At 40.2% G+C, this 22162-nt stretch overlaps 1 non-coding gene across 1 annotated transcript; it reads right to left on the bottom strand.

Annotated features, from left to right (window-relative positions):
- Positions 1–20782: 20782 nt before the first annotated feature.
- On the bottom strand, positions 20783–20857 carry Trnat-ugu (transfer RNA threonine (anticodon UGU)). The gene has a single exon. It is a non-coding gene; the product is annotated as a tRNA-Thr (tRNA).
- Positions 20858–22162: the final 1305 nt, after the last annotated feature.

Raw genomic sequence — 22162 nt, 5'->3', positions numbered from 1 at the left:
AATGTCCTCCGTTAGCGAGGATACATGCATCCACCTCCGTCGCATGGAATCCCTGATGCGCTGATGCAGCCCTGGAGAATGGCGTATTGTATCACAGCCGTCCTCAATACGAGCACGAAGAGTATCTACATTTGGTACCAGGGTTGCGTAGACAAGAGCTTTCAAATGCCCCCATAAATGAAAGTCAAGATGGTTGAGGTCAGGAGAGCGTGGAGGCCATGGAATTGGTCCGCCTCTACCAATCCATCGGTCACCGAATCTGTTGTTGAGAAGCGTATGAACACTTCGACTGAAATGTGCAGGAGCTCCATCGTGCATGAACCACATGTTGTGTCGTTCTTGTAAAGGCACATGTTCAAGCAGCACAGGTAGAGTATCCCGTATGAAATCATGATAACGCGCTGCATTGAGCGTAGGTGGAAGAACATGGGGCCTAATCAAGACATCACCAACAATGTCTGCCCAAACGTTCACTGAAAATCTGTGTTGATGACGTGATTGCACAATTGCGTGCGGATTCTCGTCAGCCCTCACATGTTGATAGTGAAAATTTACAATTTGATCACGTTGGAATGACGAAACTAAAATGAGCTCTAACATGGAAATTAAAGATTTCCGGACACATGTCCACATAACATCTTCTCTTTATTTGTGTGTGAGGAATGTTTCCTAAAAATTTGGCCGAACCTTTTCTTAACACCCTTTATAAGGGAACTTAGGATATATCAGGCACCCGCAATAATCATATTTTATCTTGTTCATGTGTATGTTTGTTGAGTTATCGAAGTCAATAAATGTTCGTTTTTACCCGTAATTATGCTCAGGCTTTCCATATCTGATATTCATCCCACGCCCCATCCAACTCCAGGACTCAGCCTTCTGGACTTCCTTGCTCAATAATTGAATACAGGCCACTTTTCATTTATTATAAATTATTTAAATTGTCCCAAGGTTAGATAGATTGGATCTTACACTTTCAAATACAAGGCCCTAACTATCAAAGTGTCTTGAAAGGAGGGTATAAGATGAACATCAACAAAAGCAAAACGAGTAGAATGGAATGTAGTCGAATAAAGTCGGGGTTGCTGAGGGAATTAGATTAGGAAATGAGGCACTTAAAGTGGTAAAGGAGTATTGCTATTTGGGGAGCAAAATAACTGATGATGGTTGAAGTAGAGAGGATATAAAATGTAGATTGGCAATGGCAAGGAAAGCGTTTCTGAAGAAGAGAATTTTTTTAAACGTCGAGTATAGATTGGGATCGGTTGGCAGGACATGTTCAGAGACCTCGAGGGATCCTCAGTTTAGTATTGGAGGGCAGCGTGGAGGGTAAAAATCATAAATGGAGACCAAGAGATGAATACACTAAATAGATTCAGAAGCATGTAGGCTGCAGTAGGTACTGGGAGATGAAGAAGCTTGCACAGGATAGAGTAACATGGAGAGCTGCATCAAACCAGTCTCAGGACTGAAGACCACAACAACAACAACAACAACTACCAAACCAGAGACAAGACTATATAGGCTGCAGCCGCTATCTTTAAGTGAGCAAAATCTATCGAAGTACGCGAATTAGCAGTAGCAGCAGCCGTCGCTCTGTTTCTCTACATGATATTAGAACCCTTAACATCTATGAAGCAACCTTTTAACATCTACAGGAGTCTGATTCGCTACGGGCAATAGGAACATCATGTTATCGTCCTGGCTTATGAACAAACAACAATTTTATACGTTAGGTGAGTGTAACAGCCTTGAATTTACAGCACGAAAAAGTGGAACAATAATGTGTGGCCTTTTGCCTTATAATCACCTTATATTCAAGTATGAGAATCCTGTGAGCTACGATATTGCTACGCGCAAGCAAACAGCCCCGTTAGCATTCGCGGAGTAAAATCAGTCAAGCGAAGTTAACATAACCTCAATAATTTAACTAAGCATCAAGAAAGAAAGCAAATTGAAATAGCTTCACACAGTTCTTTATTCACTGTAGCCTCTTCACTAGAGCATGTAGTTCCACCAAACATAGGCAGTCTCCCCTCCAAACACGCCACATACAGTACCAGGCACCGAAACCGGAACGGAATGCAGACTCAGGAACACCGTTTCAGACAGAAAGGATATCATAGTCCGCAATCCGCGACCGGTTCCCATGGGTCGAAAACCAAGATCTAAAATAGCTGCAGTGAGCATACAAAAACGATGATTCGGTGCTTACATCGAGTAATAGGAACTGAATATGGGAGACTCACGTAATATTTCAGGGATAAATATCGGAAATTACTAAAAACAAAATACAACGGGAAGAAATAAAAGAGCGAAATGAGCAGGCAGCTTTCAACATGCACAATATATTTCATAGCCTTTCTCAGCGAAGCCATATGAAACGACACTCAGGTGTAACCTTAGAGCGTAATGCCATTTTTCAGCATGATTGCAAACTTTGTCATCTAATTACGTTATCCTTAAGGACTACCTGCAGAACCTTTGCCTTGAAAGAATTTTTATGAACGATTGTCTAATGTCCATAGAGAGTGATACGTTAAAATGAGTTGAACTCTGTGATACCTGGAAGAGTTTCAACGAAATTCAGAACACGTAAGTCCTACAACTGGGGAAAATAGTCTGGGCGCGGCTAAGCTGGAGTTCAGGTTGTGCTGAGACGACAAGTAAAAATTAATCGAAATCTACATAGTCCCGACTGCAGAGTTTTGAAGTCTCTAGGACGATAACTGACAGCCTTAATAGCATCTAATCTCTAGTAGAATAAAATCAGCGGAGCTTTGTTGAATCTACGAAAAGCCCTGGAAACGAACAAAACCCTGGAGTTTCTTGAAAAATAAAAAGACAGGCACAAATCTTTATATTGTGTGAAAGTAGGAAAAAAAGTTACAGACAAATGCCAGCTAATTACCTCGCATGTATATAAAAGGAAGAATGCATATATGTAAATATATTTTAGGCATGTTACTTAAAAACGTCTTGATTGCTAATTTTTGTTTTTGTTTTATTCACATGACCGGTTTCGGTTCATTCAGAACCATCTTCAGATCTGATATTTCAGTTACAAGAGTAACCCGTCCAAATCCAGCAATTTTCACATGCTACCTTTACCTTTTACCCAAATGAATACAGAGTCATTTACAGATATTTTCCTCCTGTTACGAGTATACAAAGACAAAGCAGAAGTGGACATATAAGCAGATTTACCAAAGTCTTTATTAGCAAGTTCGGCCATATGGTAGGTGCGAAATGCAATAATGTCTCTGTCAACGAAACTTTCGAGTCCAGGAACATTTGGTACTCCAGATCCTCCACGAACAATGGCTACAGTGAACCATCCGTTACCATGACCAAATGAATCATTAATATCTAAACTAAAATTAAGTCGGCAGCCACAGAAAACAGAAGGTCCGTCCAGCAGGGCTTGATTACTCTTGTAACTGAAATATCAGATCTGAAGATGGTTCTGAATGAACCGAAACCGGTCATATGAATAAAAAAAAAATTGCAATCAAGACGGTTTTTAAGTAACATTATAAAATCACTGATTGCTGTTATCCCATAAAACATTATGTCTGTTTTTGCAAAATATTTTAGGCACATTGTTCGTTTCATAGAGCAATAGTGAGGAAATCTTCGACGTCAGGTGAACAAAAAGACATAATACATATTTGCAAGAGAAGTTGAAGTATATATATACTAAAATGTTCAAGGTAATGGAAGAATTCACTTACACCAATACACCTAGTTCTCTGTCCGCAAAAATCATCGTAAGATGTGCTGTGGAGTGAGTATATATAGCAGCCGGGAAAAAAAATGGAACACCCATTAAAGCCAGTGTCATCCCACGCAGCATCTGGAACTGAACAAGTGTCTTCCGGATTGGTGTCAGACACGCTGATCCCTTAGGTATGCGGGCGAACTGGTACATGCAGTATCAAATTCATTTCCAGAATATTCCTGTTCCAGTCGCGGATATTCAGATAATGTATTAATTGTCTCGGTTTGCAACGGGCTCTCTATGAGTAACGCCAATTCACTACGCCCCTCTCTGCAGTTCGTTCACCATTTCTGTGTCACTCTCATGCTAAATAAACGAACGCGTGGAGATTTGCTCAGCTCTTTTTTGAATCATCTACGATGTAACATTGTTTTTCCGTGCAACACAAAAACTGTGTAGTGATTTCCGGCTTTGATGTTACCATAGAAATATGAAACCGTGGCACCCCAAATCAGTGCTCCATTTTCAGATTTCCAACAATTAGAAAGCCACTGAATATAAAAGGTCCGCTCGAAACAGGGTTGACAAAATAAATGAAGAATCATAAAGCAGCATGAACTGGTCCGGCGAAATCAAATCGTTGTTAATAAGTACACCTTTGATGTAATTATTGCATTTTCTGCTCCAGATACATTTATGGAGTTCTACCTACCCATCTGTATCTATATATAAAAGGCGCATATGTGTACGTACTGACTGAACTACTGTGAATATTTTTTGTATGTTGTTCTGCAGCTACAAATTGTAAGAACTGCAATGTAATGAGAGCTCAAAAGAACTGCTTTTCTTTATATATTTTTTATTTATTGCTGCCGGTTTCGATCATGGCACATTTTCAAGTGGTACGTAATTACAGCGTATTTACAGTATAATGAAGAAAGAAAGCGTGTGTGTGTGTGTGTGTGTGTGTGTGTGTAATACATTTATTTACGCTATAGTGACACAGAAATTCGCGGAAAATGGACTAATAAATATTCTTAGGGAAATCTATATACTCTGTTATTTACGAACTTAACCGTACATGCAAAAATAGGTTTGTTGTGCCATTCGTCCGACATAATGTGATGCTGAATAATCGGAAGGTACACCACAGTAATTTCGGAAAAACATTTTGCTTATGCTTCGTGAGTATAATTCTTTTCATGTTCACTTCACATTGGCCCTGTGGTGTTATCCGCGGTTAAATCTGTCTCCGTAACGTAATGTTAACACCAGTATGGTCGGAACAGGGGGAGGACTGTCTAAAGGAGCATATTCACTAATATGGTAAGGCTAAAGCTTTTTGTAAGTGAACTGAGTGTTCCATATCGAGTGTTATATTGATATATCTGCCAACCGCAGTCACTCATTTCCGCCCACCACAGTATGGATAAAACATTGGCCATTCTTATCACCATTACATTGTATCGTGAATGAAACAATAATACATTTTCACACATAAGCTAAAGTTCATAACCCTTATATTATTTAGGTTAACCTAAGAGTATTTGTTACTCCATACTTAGCGGATTTTTGCCCGCCACAGTCACCCACTGCCACGCACCTCGATCAGACAACCTTTCTAACAGGATAACTGCATTCATAATACCCTTAATGAGATGTACGTATGTAAAAATCTCGTATTTTTAATGGCACTCACGCCTTCTTCCATGCCATATATTCTGACCCGCTACTTATCAATAAAAAATTTAAATAATTGACGTAGTTGTTGGAATGCGGGCTTAGAAGATTCACGTTAACTCGAAGACTGCAGTCGATTGTACCCATAAATGGATTCACACACGTTCTTGGTTTAGGTGGTTATACCATTCTGGATCAAGCAGAAAATGGTCAGCATAAAGGCTGTATTTGATTCTTTCCGTACATGAAAGAGATGCAGATCACGTAAGTCATTAAGAAATGTATGTGACTCTTCAACTGAATGTGTGTGTCTTTCGCAGACGATCGAACAATTCTCTCAAACAACAGAAATGAAGCAGTTCACTTCCTAGAATAACTTAACGAAATTGTAGTTAAAAACAGACTCCGAGTAATAAAGGTAAATCTCAATGTGTGGATGAAAATGCTCTGCACCTTGGTGGACTACCAATAGTAGCTCAGTTCCGTCAGTGTCTCAGTTGTCTACATTCAAATGCTTTGGGAAAATCATACTGTCTTGAGTATTAAATCGAAAAGCAAACCAAGAATGAGTTTGATAATCACAGAACGCTTACCGAATCATCTGAACAAGTATAACAAAAAATCTGTATCCCCTCGGGCTCCGGCGGTCTTGATGAGCCACAATGAGACAGTGTCAGTATTACACAATGTTTCGGCATCTGCGTCAATTCATGAACTCTGAGTTAAGCGACTGGTTTCAAGATAGAAGTATTTCAGAACATCCCCTCATGTTAAGCATTGTGATACTGATCTGAGCTTATGAATATTTTAACACTAGAAGGAGGGAGTTTCTGATATTCCGAAAATGGCGGAAAGGAGTCATTTCGGCCCCACATAAAATATTTTCATATTTGACTTACGCAAGTACTTTTTTAGTGTTTGTAAATCCATGTTTTATTTCTAATAATCACAAACATTATTTCCAATAATAAATAAAAATTACTAATGTACTTGAACAACAATGTATCATACACATCTATTGTTGCTACTGCTAACGAGTTTCTTAACTATAGATTTTAATTTATTAAATATTCATACAACATTCTAGACACATTTAGTATATTTGGTCCATTTTACTGTCACATGTGGTTTACAAACAGCTCTGTATTACTTTTCACAGAAGCTGCAAGACGCACTTAGCTAGCACAGGTGGTTTCTGTTGTACGCTCACATTTTCCGCACACGGTTTGTAGCACTTCACAGTTTTTGATGGTCCTGTTGTCTTTGCAGAGGCTGATTTGGCACTTCCTCCTCTTTCTAGGTGATTTCAGTCTCATGCACTACTGTCCACTAAAATTGCTACACCACGAATATGACGTGCTACAGACGCGAAATTTAACCGACAGGAAGAAGACGCTGTGATATGCAAATGATTAGCTTTTCAGAACATTCACAAGAGTTTGGCGCCGGTGGCGACACCTACAACATGCTACCATGAGGAAAGTTTCCAACCGATTTCTCATACACAAACAGTAGTTGACGGGCTTTTCCTGGTGAAACGTTGTTGTGATGCCTCGTGTAAGGAGGAGAAATGCGTACCATCACGTTTCCGACTTTGATAAAGGTCGGATTGTAGCCTATCGTGATTGCGGTTTATCGTATCGCGACATTGCTGCTCGCATTGGTCGAGATCCAATGACTGTTAGCAGAATATGGAATCGGTGGATTCAGGAGGCTAATACGGACCGCCGTGCTGGATCACAACGGCCTCGTATCACTAGCAGTCGAGATGACAGGCATCTTATCCGCATGGCTGTAACGGATCGTGCAGCCACATCTCAATCCCTGAGACAACAGATGGGGACGTTTGCAAGACAACAACCATCTGCACGAACAGTTCAACGACGTTTGCAGCAGCATGGACTATCAGCTCGGAGACCATGGCTGCGGTTATCCTTGACGCTGCATCACAGGCAGGAGCGCCTGCGATGGTGTACTCAACGACGGACCTGTGTGCACGAATGGCAAAAGTCATTATTTCGGATGAATCCAGGTTCTGTTCACAGCATCATGATGCTCCCATCCGTGTTTGGCGACATCGCGGTGAACGCACATTGGAAGCGTGCATTCGTCATCGCCATAATGGCGTATCACCCGGCGTGGGGGTATGGGGTGCCATTGATTACATGTCTCGGTCACCTCTTGTTCGCATTGACGGCACTTTTCACATTTTAGATGTGTTACGACCCGTGGCTCTACCCTTCATTCGATCCCTGCGAAACCCTACATTTCAGCACTATAATGCACGACCGCATGTTGCAGGTCTTGTACGGGCCTTTCTGGATACAGAAAATGTTCGACTGCTGCCCTGGCAGCACATTCTCCATATCTTTCACCAATTTAAAACGTCTGGTCAATGGTGGCCGAGCAACTGGCACGTCACAATACGCCAGTCACTACACTTGATCAACTGTGGTATCTTGTTGACGCTGCATGGGCAGCTGTACCTGTACACGGCATGCAAGCTCTGTTTGACTCAATGCCTAGGCGTATCAAGGCCGTTATTAGGACCAGAGGTGGTTGTTCAGGTACTGATTTCTTAGGATCCATGCACCCAAATTGCGTGAATATGTAATCACATATCTGTTCTAGTATAATGTATTTGTCCAATGAATACCCGTCTGTCATCTGCATTTCTTCTTGGTGTAGCAATTTTTATGGCCAGTAGTGTATCTTCTACCTTTGTCTGATGTTCTTGCTCTTTCGTTTACTTGAATTCATCTTCCAGTGGAAGTAAGAACTTCTTCCTTTGCATTTTCTTATTCGTTACTATATTACAGACGATCCATGCATTTATTGCCGCCAAATCCAGTATGTTGTAGAAAATATGCATTGGCTATCTCCTACACACAACATTCATAATATAATTAAGGGTCATTTGATCAACCACGTCCACCCCGTACTTTGTCGCATTGTAGAATGTTACGGTATCGGGTTTTTTCCTTCCTTCCTTGCTTATTGGTACTTCAGAATGCAGCGTACCCATAAGAATGACATTTTTATTCTTCTTTAGTTGGTATACAGTCAAGGTGCAATCTGTGTTGCCACTACTGTGCAGAATTGTGGTGAAGTGTATTTCAGCATTCAGCTTCCTTACTTCATCGGGGATTTCACTCGGATCTTGTTCATTGTACCAAATAAAGAAGTTTTATTTTCTTTGAATTTTTTAGCAAGTTCAAAAGACGTAAAAAAAGTAGTCTATGGCCACGTTTCTACCTTGATTTACAAATGGCTCCATGAGATGCAGAGCAACGTTCTATCCAAGTGGTTGTTTCTGCCTATGCGTGTCTCTGCCGAGGTATGGGAAAGCATTACATATATACTTTGTCGTTACATCAACTGCCAGTCAGAATTTGAGACCATATTTGTCTGGTTTGTTTGAAATGAATTGATTAAACTTGCATCTTGCTTTGCTTGGTAACAGTTGCTCGCCAATGGTTATATTTTTTCCAGGGCGGGAAGCGCGAATACTGTTTTCAATTAACTTTCCCCAAATTTCAGACACAAGAGCGAATTTGTTGGCTGCCAGGCCCTCAGCGCGGGTTGATTTTTCATTAAAACGGAGAAACATGAGAATCTCCTGAAGTCTATCCCTTGGCATAATGTCCATGACAAAAGCAGGCCCCCAAGAGTGCGACCAGAGATCATCCACAGACGTACCTTTTATTCACAATGCACCCCGGACGGACATGATGGCTATCAGTTTCTCCGGTTTCATAAGTGACACAGTCCAGTCATTATTTTTAGTACTTTTCGAGAATTTGATTCTGTGTACTTCTGCATGAGATGTAGTATTGCTTCATCTAATATAAGACGGAAGGCACTGACGAAAGAACTGTCTACTCGTTGGCAAGAACATAAACAGCTTACCGCCTTCCAGAAGAAAAATTTCCAATCCCCCACACGATTCCATCCCTTGCAATCATCTCTGTAGACGCTTCCAACTGTACCTGCTGTGGTGAAAAAGGTGATGATTGACGTATATCAGCATCTGAATCCTCTTCCGCTAATCGCTGACGATACATGTTCGTAAAACGTGTTTCACGGACAAAGATTGCCTGAGTGACATAGCATAAGCTGTGACGGACTGGAATGTACACGTGCCAAGTTGCAACAATGAGGAGCAACTGCTCTGCGTTACTGCTCACTGTTGCCACTACACTGTTGGATAAATTACTGATATTCAGAAGAGAAGTTACAGTTGGGTCAAATTGACCCCTTCCGCCGCTCTAGGTGTACTGAACGGAACGATAAAGAAAGTTAAAATATTTTGTAAATACTAAAACATCTTCAGAAAGAGGAGAAAAAATTAGAAAAAGTCGTATAATTTCATTAACGAAGTAAATAAATAGGATATGACAATGAACGAAAAACGTGTGACAGGGGTAATTTTAACCCCTTCCGCCGTCCTAGTGTTAATTGTGAGTTTAGATAACTATTGAACACACATGTCGGTCTTTTAGCATCGCAATAGCGTTTTGTTTCGTGAAGAAAGAAATTTGCTAAGGAGAATATCGTCTCTTCCCATATTTTTGATGTACGCTATAGTCAACTGAATTATTTTCAACTGCTTAAATATTTTATTTTATTTTTTATGAGTGTTCAATATGGGTGTGTGGCTACGCCTACAATTTTGTGTGTTTGTGTGTGTGTGTGTGTGTGTGTGTGTGTGTGTGTGTGTGTGTGTGTGTGTGTGTAATTGGCTAGATAATTTGAATATTTGGGCACAAATAGGGACAGATACTGTCGAAGGGTGGATTTTAGATGGAACTCAAACCTCTGATACTATATCAGCAGGCTCAAAAAAATTCTCAGTTACTTTCAGCGACAGACAGTTAAATGTTTAAATTCAATTTCTTATAGTGAATTATGACAGGCTAAAAAAAGTTTCAGTCTTATAATCTGAATGAAAGTTAAGATAAACTAGATATTACAAACTGAAAGAGATCTTCAGGAAATTGACATCAAAAGTTAAACTGTACAGAGCGGATGTGCAGTCGAAACATATATTGAGAGTCAACGTATGTGTGTGTGTCAATTCCTAAGGGACCAAACTGCTGAGGTTATCGGTCTCTCGACTTACACATAACTTAAACTAACTTAAGCTCACTTATGCTAAGAACAACACACACACCCATTCCCGAGTTTCAGTCTTATAATCTGAATGAAAGTTAAGATAAACTAGATATTACAAACTGAAAGAGATCTTGAGGAAATTGACATCAGAAGTAAAACTGTACAAAGCGGATGTGCAGTCGAAACATATATTGAGAGTCAACGTATGTGTGTGTGTCAATTCCTAAGGGACCAAACTGCTGAGGTTATCGGTCTCTCGACTTACACATAACTTAAACTAACTTAAGCTAACTTATGCTAAGAAAAACGCACACACCCATTCCCGAGGGAGGACTCGAACCTCCGGCGGGAGTGCAGTGTAATCCATTCATGGCGCCTCAAACCGCAAGGCCACTCCGCGAAGCTGAGAATCATCAGTTTGTAAACAAATTGACAACTGGAACCTACAGAACCCGGTCAGAAGAAAGAACGAGACATTTTGGGAGAAGAAGAAAGGACAGTCATCAGAAAAATAAATCAATCGTATTGCACAGTTGGCCACAACAATGTAAACAAAACACTAAGAGAAACTTCGCTCACGAAAGCCTTGTTCGTTGCTTTGCTTACGATTTTCCTTTGTTTATTCTCAGGAGATTTGATAGTTTTGGTGAGACTTCTTTTTAATTTTTCTATGGTTGAGCTATCGAGGCTCGCAATTACATAATTACATCCTATTCACTTCTAAAAAAACTTTTTTAAATTTCAATTCTCGACCTGCAATTATGAGTAAAGTTTCGGCAGATGGGAAATGTAGAAAATTATATTCCGTACTCTTACTCCAATTATTCTCTGCCGTTGCTCTTCTGTGTGTAGCAGCACATGGGACTAATTCACCTGAGCGCGCAGACTTGCCACTTTTGTGAATCTCGAGCGCAGTTGGCTAGTTAGGTTTCCTCACCTTGACGGGTAACTCCACATCTCCTTCACGATTCTGAATGCGTGTAAATGAGATTATTCCACTTTAATTGTAGTTTAAATACTTCCACATCTAGCGAGACTCAACTTCTGCTGGCGACGAACAACTCAATTTAAACTTGGAGCGGAGAAACTTTTAAACTAGGCTTTACATTGGACTCGGTGCTGGCCACCACTTCTGGAATTACTTCGCCTCCAACTCTTGAAAGCCCGGTCAGATGTGCATATTTCCTGAGATATGCGGTTCCACGACGCTACACAGATACGAGAATTTCTAGAAAATCACAAGCGTAGTACTATATAAAGAGTATACATCACGAAAAGGTCACAGCACACCGTGTAGCATTATGGCGTAACGTATCCTTTCCTTACTGGCAAAATAAAATTTAGAAAAAATATTTAGATGTTATAAAACGTATGTAGTACATTCAAGAATGGTTTGCCGCGGGTAAAGTACAAGTGCTATGGCACGATGAAGTTATTGGTACAACACACATAAAATAGAAATTGAATTAGCTAGAATAAATTGGTCAGCTTTTTCTTTATCAAAACAATGCCGTCCTATTTACATTCTGCTTTTGGTGCATCAGACCATGGTGGCCATTGTACATCTTCATTGTCTGAAAGCATTCTTTGACCGCGAAAATACGGTATTGACTTCCACGAACAAAAATGTGGTATTAGGTATTAGGTCGGCTTAAAAAAAAAAAAGACGAAAAGGTTCGGCTTTGTGTGCAAGCAATATTTAAACGACACGACGCGATATAGCATTCGATATTTGTGTTCCCTAATAATGGGTGCACAATCCTTATACATATCTCTGAAACATAAAAAAATCACACAAGAAATTGTGATCAACTACAGGATTCTACAAATGACTTACAGACACCACTCGAATTATTATTTAAGTATCGTACAATGTATAGAGAGCGCTGTAAACATACCTCCTATCACGTCGTCTCTAACATCAGAAGTGACCTAATAGGAAAGTAAGTCCTCTTTTACACAATATTTTGTTTCAAACAAATCAAAGTGTCACAGAGAATGTAGTTTTAAATTTTCTTCTGCAGTGTTTGTGCAAAACATATAATACGGACTCTCTGGCTTCCAACGTGTTATTAATTTCATGAGATTTATATTTCACATATTAATTGGCCGATCATAAGAATTTATCAAAAAGTGAAAAATTAATACATTTATTGTAAGACATACTTCAGTGGTATTAAGTAAGAGCTGGAGATCATAATTCAGGTTTAATAGTATTAGTGTATTCTGGGTGCAAAGTTAGAACCTGTTAAGCCTATGCGTTTTCCCCTTCAGATACGACTAATTAACAGATGTCCTATTAGTCTCACCAATAAATAAGGAAAAATGGAAGTTATAGTGTGCCATGAAAAAGGTGCCAGTATGAAATGCAAAATATTCTGACACATATCATGTACTTACATAAATGAACGCCACAGATACTCACTGCCATGATCAAATCAATGAAATAAACATATGTGGACAGACATGTTCTTCTGATGAAGGACGAAAGATTAGAGTTAGATACCTCGGTCAGAGTACTGGAGTTAGACAGAAGCCTAATTAACAACTATATGGAAAGAAGTCGGTTGCGCCCTTTTTAAAAGAACAACCCTAATTTAAATATATTTTAAATGCAGCCATTGGTTACGAGCCATCATTTAAGTTCTTATTATACGTAACAGCTATGTTTTACGAGTTCGTGGTACTTATGATCAGTCTCTAGGCAAATTAATTATATAATAAATATAACAATTAATGAAATACCGTAAAACATCTGTTAGCTATAGTGGCGTTTGATGAGCCGGTACTTAGTATAATAATTGATAGGGGATGACTTGGTGGCCGATTGGTACTGAATAACCAGTCAAGAAAACGCGGTTGTTATCTTTCTGAGCACATATCGACGAAACACTAGAAGATATAATAAAAGTGTTGAAACGTAATTCCCATGGTGGCTACTGTACTTTCAACGGTGCAATGACATCTTTAAACATTTTTATATACCGTACTTCGAAACCCTCCCCTCAACTCAAAATTTTTGATACGGTAAAAAGCCTATACAGATTTAACCATATATAATCAAGCTACATCCCGAAGTCGCATTAGTCAGATATAAGTTGGAAGTACCCCTATATAAAGCTATACGTGAATCTGTCCGCCGTATGAGGCTTGCCATGCATGGCGATAGTGTTGCCTGCAGTCTCACAGTGCAACCATGAAAGAGGGGCTCCTGAAGGATTTAACTGAAACAATAAGGTATCGATCTCTGTCGAGTCCGAGAATAACCAATGTGGAGGTGGCGAGAGGCTATTCCCGTTTAGCTTTTCCATGGTCTTTGTTTTATTTGTTTGTTTTCTTTCGTTTCTTTAGTTGTATGGTTTTGGATATTACGTTTGACATTTACTTTGTTATTTTACAGTATTTAGAGGAAATTGTTCTATCCATTGCAAATAAGTGCTTCATACAATTACACATTGTGCACCATGTACATCTTATTATTGTAATATTATTGCACAATTTAAAGCATGTATCACAATTTTTAAAGCAATAATTAACAGAAGATTCGCAGTTATCAGATTTTTCTGTGATGTGTCCGCTCTTGAACCACATGTTTAAAAGTCGAGCCGGCCGTTATGACCGAGCGGTTCTAGGCGCTTCAGTCCGGAACCGCGCTGCTGCTGCGGTCGCAGGTTCGAATCCTGCCCTGGGCATGGATGCGTGTGATATCCTTAGGTTAGTTAGGTTTAAGCAGTTCTGAGTCTAGGGGACTGATGAGCTCAAATGTTAAGTCCCATAGTGCTCGGAGTCATTTGAACCATTTTTTTTTTTTTTAATCGGAGGGATGAATCAAAGTTTGAATTTTCAGCATAGTAAGAGTCCATCAGAGAACTGTTATAGAAAATTCTTCCTCGGTCTGATTGTGTGAACATCAAGTGACTGGATTATGCCGGTTGTTCCAGCAGGAATCGTCATACATTGTACGTCCTTGTTTCCTTATTCCATGTATTTGCGACAGATTGCCAGAAGAGGGCATTACCGGAAAGACCAGTCCACACGATAAATTATTACAAACGCTGCGGTAACTAAGAGCCTATAGGAAGCATTAATATGGACTTATTCTGGCCACCTGTATATTGCGACCTATACTACGACCGTGTACTCTGGGGAGGACGGCAATGAGAGCACGACGCCCTCGGTCTACCCAAGATCTCCGCACACGAACGCATGGCCACTCGTGTTTACTCCAATACACAATGCGGCAGTGTGGGTGTGGGCATGGAATCCCTCGGTGGAAACACGATGATGAAGTGTTGGACGACCGAACAGTAGTGTAGGTATGCATGTACTTCAACTGCGTGTGTACAGTTGCACTTACTGTCATTCGATAATCATCATAAACAGACGGCCGGAATTTGCAGACCGAACGTCGGATTGAAATCGAATGACGTATACAGAGCGTAGAAGATCGAGTATATACACGTTTTTTTTCCGAATATAGCACGATGAAGCCAAAGATTGTATTACACCTATTGCACAAAAGCTCCGATCATACGCAATACGATATCGCTATATCATTACCGACGGAGAGACATTGTTCGCATTACATTAAGCGAATTTGAATAAAGATTCCAAGTTATAGTACCTTGACCTATGACGACGAAAGTGTCTGTCGCTGTGGAAGAGGTATTTGAAAAGTATTATGAGGATGTTGTGGAGGGCAGTAAAAAGAGTAAAACGGCAATAGATTTGGAACATAAAAAAGGCAGTTACGTTTCGGCGTGGAAAGAAGAGGAATAAAAGTTTAAAAAGTCCAACACAATTTCAAAATGGTTAAGGATGCAAAATTATTATGTAGATAGGAAATACAAGTCACTGAAGGTGGGACACGAAGCGGCAAATTATTACACATTTCCAAAAAATTATTGGAACAGTTTCAGAAGGTATGCGATAAACCATTACCCATTCACGCCTTGGATCAGAAATGATTGGCATTGAGGGCGAGACCTGAAGTTCATTTGTCGTGCCACCTACTCACGGATCGCGTACACCATTTTAAAGTAAGGCATAGAATTTTTTCTAGAAAGATTTGTTTCTCAAAACCAATTAACTGATAAAGAACAATTAGTAGAACAAGCCAATGCATTTATGGAAAACGTAAAATCGAGTAATGCATCATTAGGAGAGGACAATGTGAACAGTTCGGACCAATCTGGATTTAATTTTGAGATACACGCAGGTCGTACCACATCCTTTAAAGGAACCATAAAAATTGAATGTCTTTCTCAATCTTTGAATTCGTTAACCCATAGCTAAGCAATACTCGCCAATTTATCTGCAAGTGGTCTTTTACAATCCGATTTGCTCATAGTCCAGCAGGAAGGACGTGGCCAATTTGGACCCATTGTTCAACAATGTACCGAGCCGATAATATTGTTGCATTTGCTTGAACACCTGTTAAATTAAGATCAGATATCGCTATTAAATGGTTTGCGAATGTTTACTTACCTACTGTTGTTCAACGATCGCTTCTGTGTTTGGATTACTGGACGGGACAAACGGGAAACAAATTTAACAACATAGGCAAAGGCAATAAGTACGTAAAAATTATGACAATTTCAGCTGGAACAGCTGTCTTAATCCAGCCACTTGATGCTTACACATTCAGACGGTGGAAGAATTTTCTAAAACAAGTTCCCTGATGGAATCCTACTATACGTCTGTGAGGTACATTTGCACCTGAGAAATAATGTCCTGAATATTCAATCTTTGATTCATACTCAATTTTCATCTCCTCAATTTGTAAATATGTTTAGTCATGCATGGTTCAAGAGCGGACACATCAGAGAAAAATTTTATAAATCAGAACCTCCTGTTAATTATTGGTCTAAAAATTCTGATAGATGCTTTAAATTGGGCAATAATATTACAATAATCAGATGTGTGCGTGGTGCACAATGTGTATGTGTGTGCAGCACTTCTCTGCAATGGATAATACAACGTCCGCTCATTATTGCACTGATTATCAAAGACAATGCAACGCAACCTAAGTACTTTAAAATAACAAAGTGGATGTCAAAAGTAAAATCGAGAACCATACAACCAAAGAAACGAAACAAAACAAACAACAAACAAATAAAACAAAGACCATGGAAAAACTAAACGGGAATATCCTCTCGACACCTCCACGCTGGTTATTCTCGGACTCGACAGATATCGATACCTTATTGTTTCAGTTAAATCCTACAGGAGCCCCTCTTTCATGGGTGCACTGTGAGACTGCAGACAACACTATCACCATGCAAGGCAAGCGTCATATGGCGGGCAGATTCACGTATAGCTTTATATAGGGGTACTTCCAACTTATATCTGACTAATGCGACTTCGAGATGTAGCTTGATCATATATGGTTGAATTTGTTGTTAAATATACTATTAAATTTACTACATACAGACATTTTCCGTTTCAAAAATTGTGAGATGAGGGGTGGATTTCGAAGTATGTCAAAATGTTTAAATATGTGATTGCCTAGTTGTAAAGTACAGTAGCAACCAAGGGAATTATGTTTCAACATTTCTGTTTTATCTCCTACTGTTTCGACGATATGTGCTCAGAAGGATAACAACCAGGTTTTCTTCAGCGACCTTATAGGCACGTACAAGAAAATACGTGTCTCATAGTTCTACCTATACTACAACACATTCTAAGTGTACCGGAATCGGTGGGTGGCACGTGGGAAGTGTTATTTATCAGCGTAACACCAATTTCACTCTCGTCTGTGACGAAACTGTGTAGAACTTCGTTGATCTTTTTTTTCTCTCTCGCAAACCATACTTCCGGATGAACTTCTCTTGTTTCCTTACTACATAGCATCATATTATCCACTAACTGACATCATGTCGCACTGATGCCGTGTGAATTGCTGGACTGTGTGTTTACTGACTAGGTGACGAAATGCATTACGGAAATAAGGAATGGGCGTTTCAGACTCGCTGTTCGAATTTTTGAATCTGCCGAATACAAAAAATAAAGAAGGCAGGACTTCAGAAACACGGTGGAAATTCTTTTCCGACGGTAATTAATTTTTAAATTTTTTTATCATGGGCTCCTCAGATTCTTAGTCTCTTCCTAATGACCTGCACCAGCAAGAGTAAATAATTCCTTATACACATATTTCTCAACAATTTTTTTACATGCACTGCAGTGCATCCATTTTTCATTATTCCTTTTGTATTTCAGCCCTCTCCTTTGAATTATCCCTAATACGTCAGTACATCACGATGAGCGTACATTCTGAGAAATTCGAACTCATATTATTATCAATCTGTCATAGCTGTGCTTTTCGGCATGCTCTGCCTGTTTCTTAATCATTTTCGACTTCAACGTACTTTTTTTGGTGGTGACTATGATCTCCTGCACTTCGGAATATTTTGGTTACAGTATTTTGCTGTAAAATCACTGTGCATTCATTAGGTTGAGTAGCTCACATCTTCTCTCGTCTCACGATATTTTCCAAATTTTATATTTTTTCTTGTAATAGTCTAAGGAGAGTTTCTGCACATAACTTAAATATTTAAATTCAGTGCGTCTTTTATTCTGAATAGTCTATAATCAGTTTGCACAATCAGACCTGATAAAAAAATACGAGTGAATTCCCCTTTATAAAGTCCGCCTGGCTGCCGGAGTGGCCGAGCAGTTCTAGGCGCTACAGTCTGCTACAGCGCGAGCGCTACGGTCGCAGGTTCGAATCCTCCCTCGAGCATGGATGTATGTGATGTCCATAGGTTAGTTAGATTTAAGTAGTTCTAGGGAACTGATGACCTCAGAAGTTAAGTCCCATAGTGCTCAGAGCCATTTGAACAATTTGAAAGTCCGCCTCTGTAGAACGTCAGCGCGACTAACTGCTGTCTGGAGGACCCGGGTTCGATTTCTGGTACTGCTAGACATTTTTCCTTGGTGGCAGAACAGGTACGGGGTGCATTTAGCCTCGTCCAGCCGACTGAGGATCTCTCAACCTATTAGTAGCGATTCAAAGGTCTAAAAACCCGACAACGACCGGGAGGGGATTATACTGACCACACGGCCCTCCCTACTGCATCAAATGGAGCCATTGACAAAGGATGATACGGCGGTCGGTCGTTCATAACTCGCCCGTCTAGGGACAGAATGCGGACCTTTACTTTACTCTTCCCTTCTTAAAACGTAATTTCAGAGCGACGGGAGTCCTGCTTACTACATTTTAATGAGTTAACCTGAATCTTCAGCCCTTCTAGAGACCTGAATGCACGCCGTGTGGCAATGGTGCTGGGAAAAGTTTATGATAAAATTTTGTTCAATTCTTTTTTCATCCCAGTCCATGGTAACAAACGTACATCAGTTCATTATCGATTTTAGTCTATAATGACCGTCTTCAAATCTGTTTTATGACGGAAAAAAGTACAAATAAATTACATTAAGTAATATTAAACGAGACAGTCGGGAGCGAAGTCGCGCATCATGCAGCCTGTTGCGCACAGTTTGAGTCGTAACACGACGTCCTGTGGCTGCACGAAAAACAACATGGTGGCGTTGCTGTCGAGGCTCCTCCGAGCCATAATCCGTATGAAGCGGTGATCTACCTCAGTAGTTGCCCTTGGGCGGCATGAGCGAGGAATGTCATCGAAAGTTCCTGTCACCCTGTATCTCCTCCATGTCCGAACAACATCGCTTTGATTCACTCCGAGACTCCTGAACACTTACCTTGTTGACAGTCCTTCTTGCCACAAACTAAGAACGCGGAATCGATCGAACCGCGGTATTGACCGCCTAGGCATGGCTGAACTACAGACAGCATGAGCCGTGTACCTCCTTCCTGGTGGGATGACTTGAACTGATTGGCTGTCGCACCCCCTCCGGCTAATAGGCGTGCTCATGCAAGTTTGTTTACATCTTTGGGCAGGTTTAGTGACGTCTCTGAACAGTCAAAGGGACTATGTCTGTGATACAAAAATGGTTCAAATGGCTCTGAGCACTATGGGACTTAACATCTATGGTCATCAGTCCTTTAGAACTTAGAACTACTTAAACCTAACTAACCTAAGGACATCACACAACACCCAGTCATCACGAGGTAGAGAATCTGTGATTCAATATCCACAGTCAACGTGTATCTTCCGGAGTTCTGGGACCAGGTATGACGCAAAACTTTTTTTGATGTGTGTATAAGTGGTCAAAAACGAGTATAATACATAACAAGTCCTAGTGCAACTACTAATTTTGAAAATTCTAATTAATAACATAGAGGCAACAACTTTGTGTAAAATAACAATGCTCTACAAAAATGATTAGGGTGATGAAACTAATGTACGTAAGACAGAAAGACACTACCACTGTCTCTCTGTAGAAGATAAGTAACGGAGACAGTGTCAATTTGCAAAGCAGCCAGCAGACGATAGTAGGCCTATCACGTCTCTCACGAGTAGAAAAACGTGAAAGGGAACATCCTAAGATTGTGGGCAGGTACCAGAGAGAGGAAGTGATACTTACAGCACCATACCGTATAGGGAAAAATAATCGTTAGGATTAAATTCAGTTTGCTCATTAAGAATTATTTTAAGCTGCTTGTTCTTTCTTTAATAGAAAGTCAGTTTACTTGACTGAGGCTAACCGGATAGTCACTGCAAAGTACAGATTGTATTCTCTGTGTTACAAATGAGACGTTACAGTGAGATGTTCAGGTTTTTCCAGGCTACTAGGAGGGGAGGATGAGAGCGTAAATAAGAGTCATTGCTTATGATCTCGTAACCAGCAGGCCAGAAAAAAGCCTGTTGCGAGGCGGCCGGCGGAGGTAGATAGAGCACGACCGCGGCGCCGATGCGAGGAAAAAACCGCCCCTAAAGCCGTGTTACGAGCGTGGGCCCAGGCCGCCTGCACAGCGTGCTCTGATGGCCACTTGATAGTCGTCGTTAAAAGACTTCGCCTTCCGCGAGAGGCGGGCCGAAAGTTAGTTGCAAGGGTACAACATAAACGAGAAAAACACATTAAAAAGTGTTGTAACGGGACAATATTTCACGCTCCGTACACGCCTCCTTGTAGAAACTCTTCCGGAAAACGGTGACAGCTTTTATGACGCTACAGGTGCGTCAGGGGTTCCTGGATAACTACGTGACTGCATCTCTTCTTTACCTGAGATTTAGCACGTTGGCGGTCGATATTGTAACTTGTATTTAATTCGAAATTATAATTAAATTAATATCTTCAGCTGCTAACGGGCGCTGATATACTTTAACGGGGACAGGTGAAAGTGTGTGCCCCGACCGGGACTCGAACCCGGGATCTCCTGCTTACATGGCAGACGCTCTATCCATCTGAGCCACCGAAGGCACAGAGGACACCGCGGCTGCAGGAACTATCTCGCGCACTCTTCCCGCGAGCATTACTCGAGGAAGACATTCTTACCAAGTCCCGTAAGAGTTCGGGGAATATGTGTGCATCCGCACAGAAGAAGAAGGTCATGGCCGATATTGCCAGAACTATATACTTATATGGATATGGTGTCTGATCTATCGAACATGTCGGAAAAAACAATATACTTATATGGATATATACTATATACTTATATGGATATGGTGTCTGTTCTTGCGGACATTTCCGAAGGAATAGACACCACATACATACATGTATTTAATCCAGTTGCATGATGAAACATTTCTGTTACAAATCGCTCGTACTTTGAAAGGTGTGTGTATATAACTTTAAAGTAATTTTTCTTATTTTTGAATGTCTACATGCGCACATGTAATATTTGTATCGTGTAGTTTGCACGCTGCCTGGAGATTGGTTAGGTCACCTTTGCTCTGCTGGTTTTTAGTGTTGATCGCTAGGAAAGGACAGAGGGAGCTGTAGCGGGGTGCGTGGCAGTAAGTTTGTACACGAAGGACGCAAGAGATGGCGCTCTTGCGAATCATTTTATTGATGGTAGATATTATAATTACAAAAGTAACATCATTGTGCATTGAATGAGATGGATTTACTAAGTCAGACGCTATCTTGCGAAGATTGGGATTCAAGGTAATAAATAACATATTTCACTCTATTGCGACAGCATTTAGTTAGACATTCATGCTTCAATGCAGACATACAAATCAAGTATTTCTTGCTATTTTTATAAAGTTTTGTCACAGTCAGAGTTAATGGATTTTAATCATTAGTATGAGGACTTTTGCTTTAGAATAAATTTTCATGTTGAGTTACATTTTTGTATTCCTCCAGTGTTGATTTTACATAATAGTAATTTGTAATGAAATGTTTTCTTATTGCTTGCAAAGCCTTCAGTTGCGTATATTTGTAAGTGGAATAGTGTCAAGAAATTTTTTGGAGCTGAATTTTTTTTCAACACAGATTCTTGAGAAGAAGTTTAATCTGGAATGTAACTGAGATTATCCTACGTCATTATACAGCTCCCATTACCTGATGAACGTTCTGTTTTAAGAGAGATAAATTTTATGAGAAACAAGTTTGCATTGCCTTGATTTAAGAGTTCGCATTGCACTACCGGGATGCTCTGTAGCTAGTAGCAAATCAGAAACTGAGATGCGCCTTTTCTTCTTTTCCTAGGAGAGCGGCTGTATGATGTTTTCCATTCCGACACACTTAAGCCAAATACAGAGGATACGAGTTTCAGTTTCA

This window comes from Schistocerca gregaria, chromosome 1, assembly GCF_023897955.1.
Source record: "Schistocerca gregaria isolate iqSchGreg1 chromosome 1, iqSchGreg1.2, whole genome shotgun sequence".
Lineage (NCBI taxonomy): Eukaryota > Metazoa > Arthropoda > Insecta > Orthoptera > Acrididae > Schistocerca > Schistocerca gregaria.
This window is presented reverse-complemented; position numbering and strand designations above follow the sequence as displayed.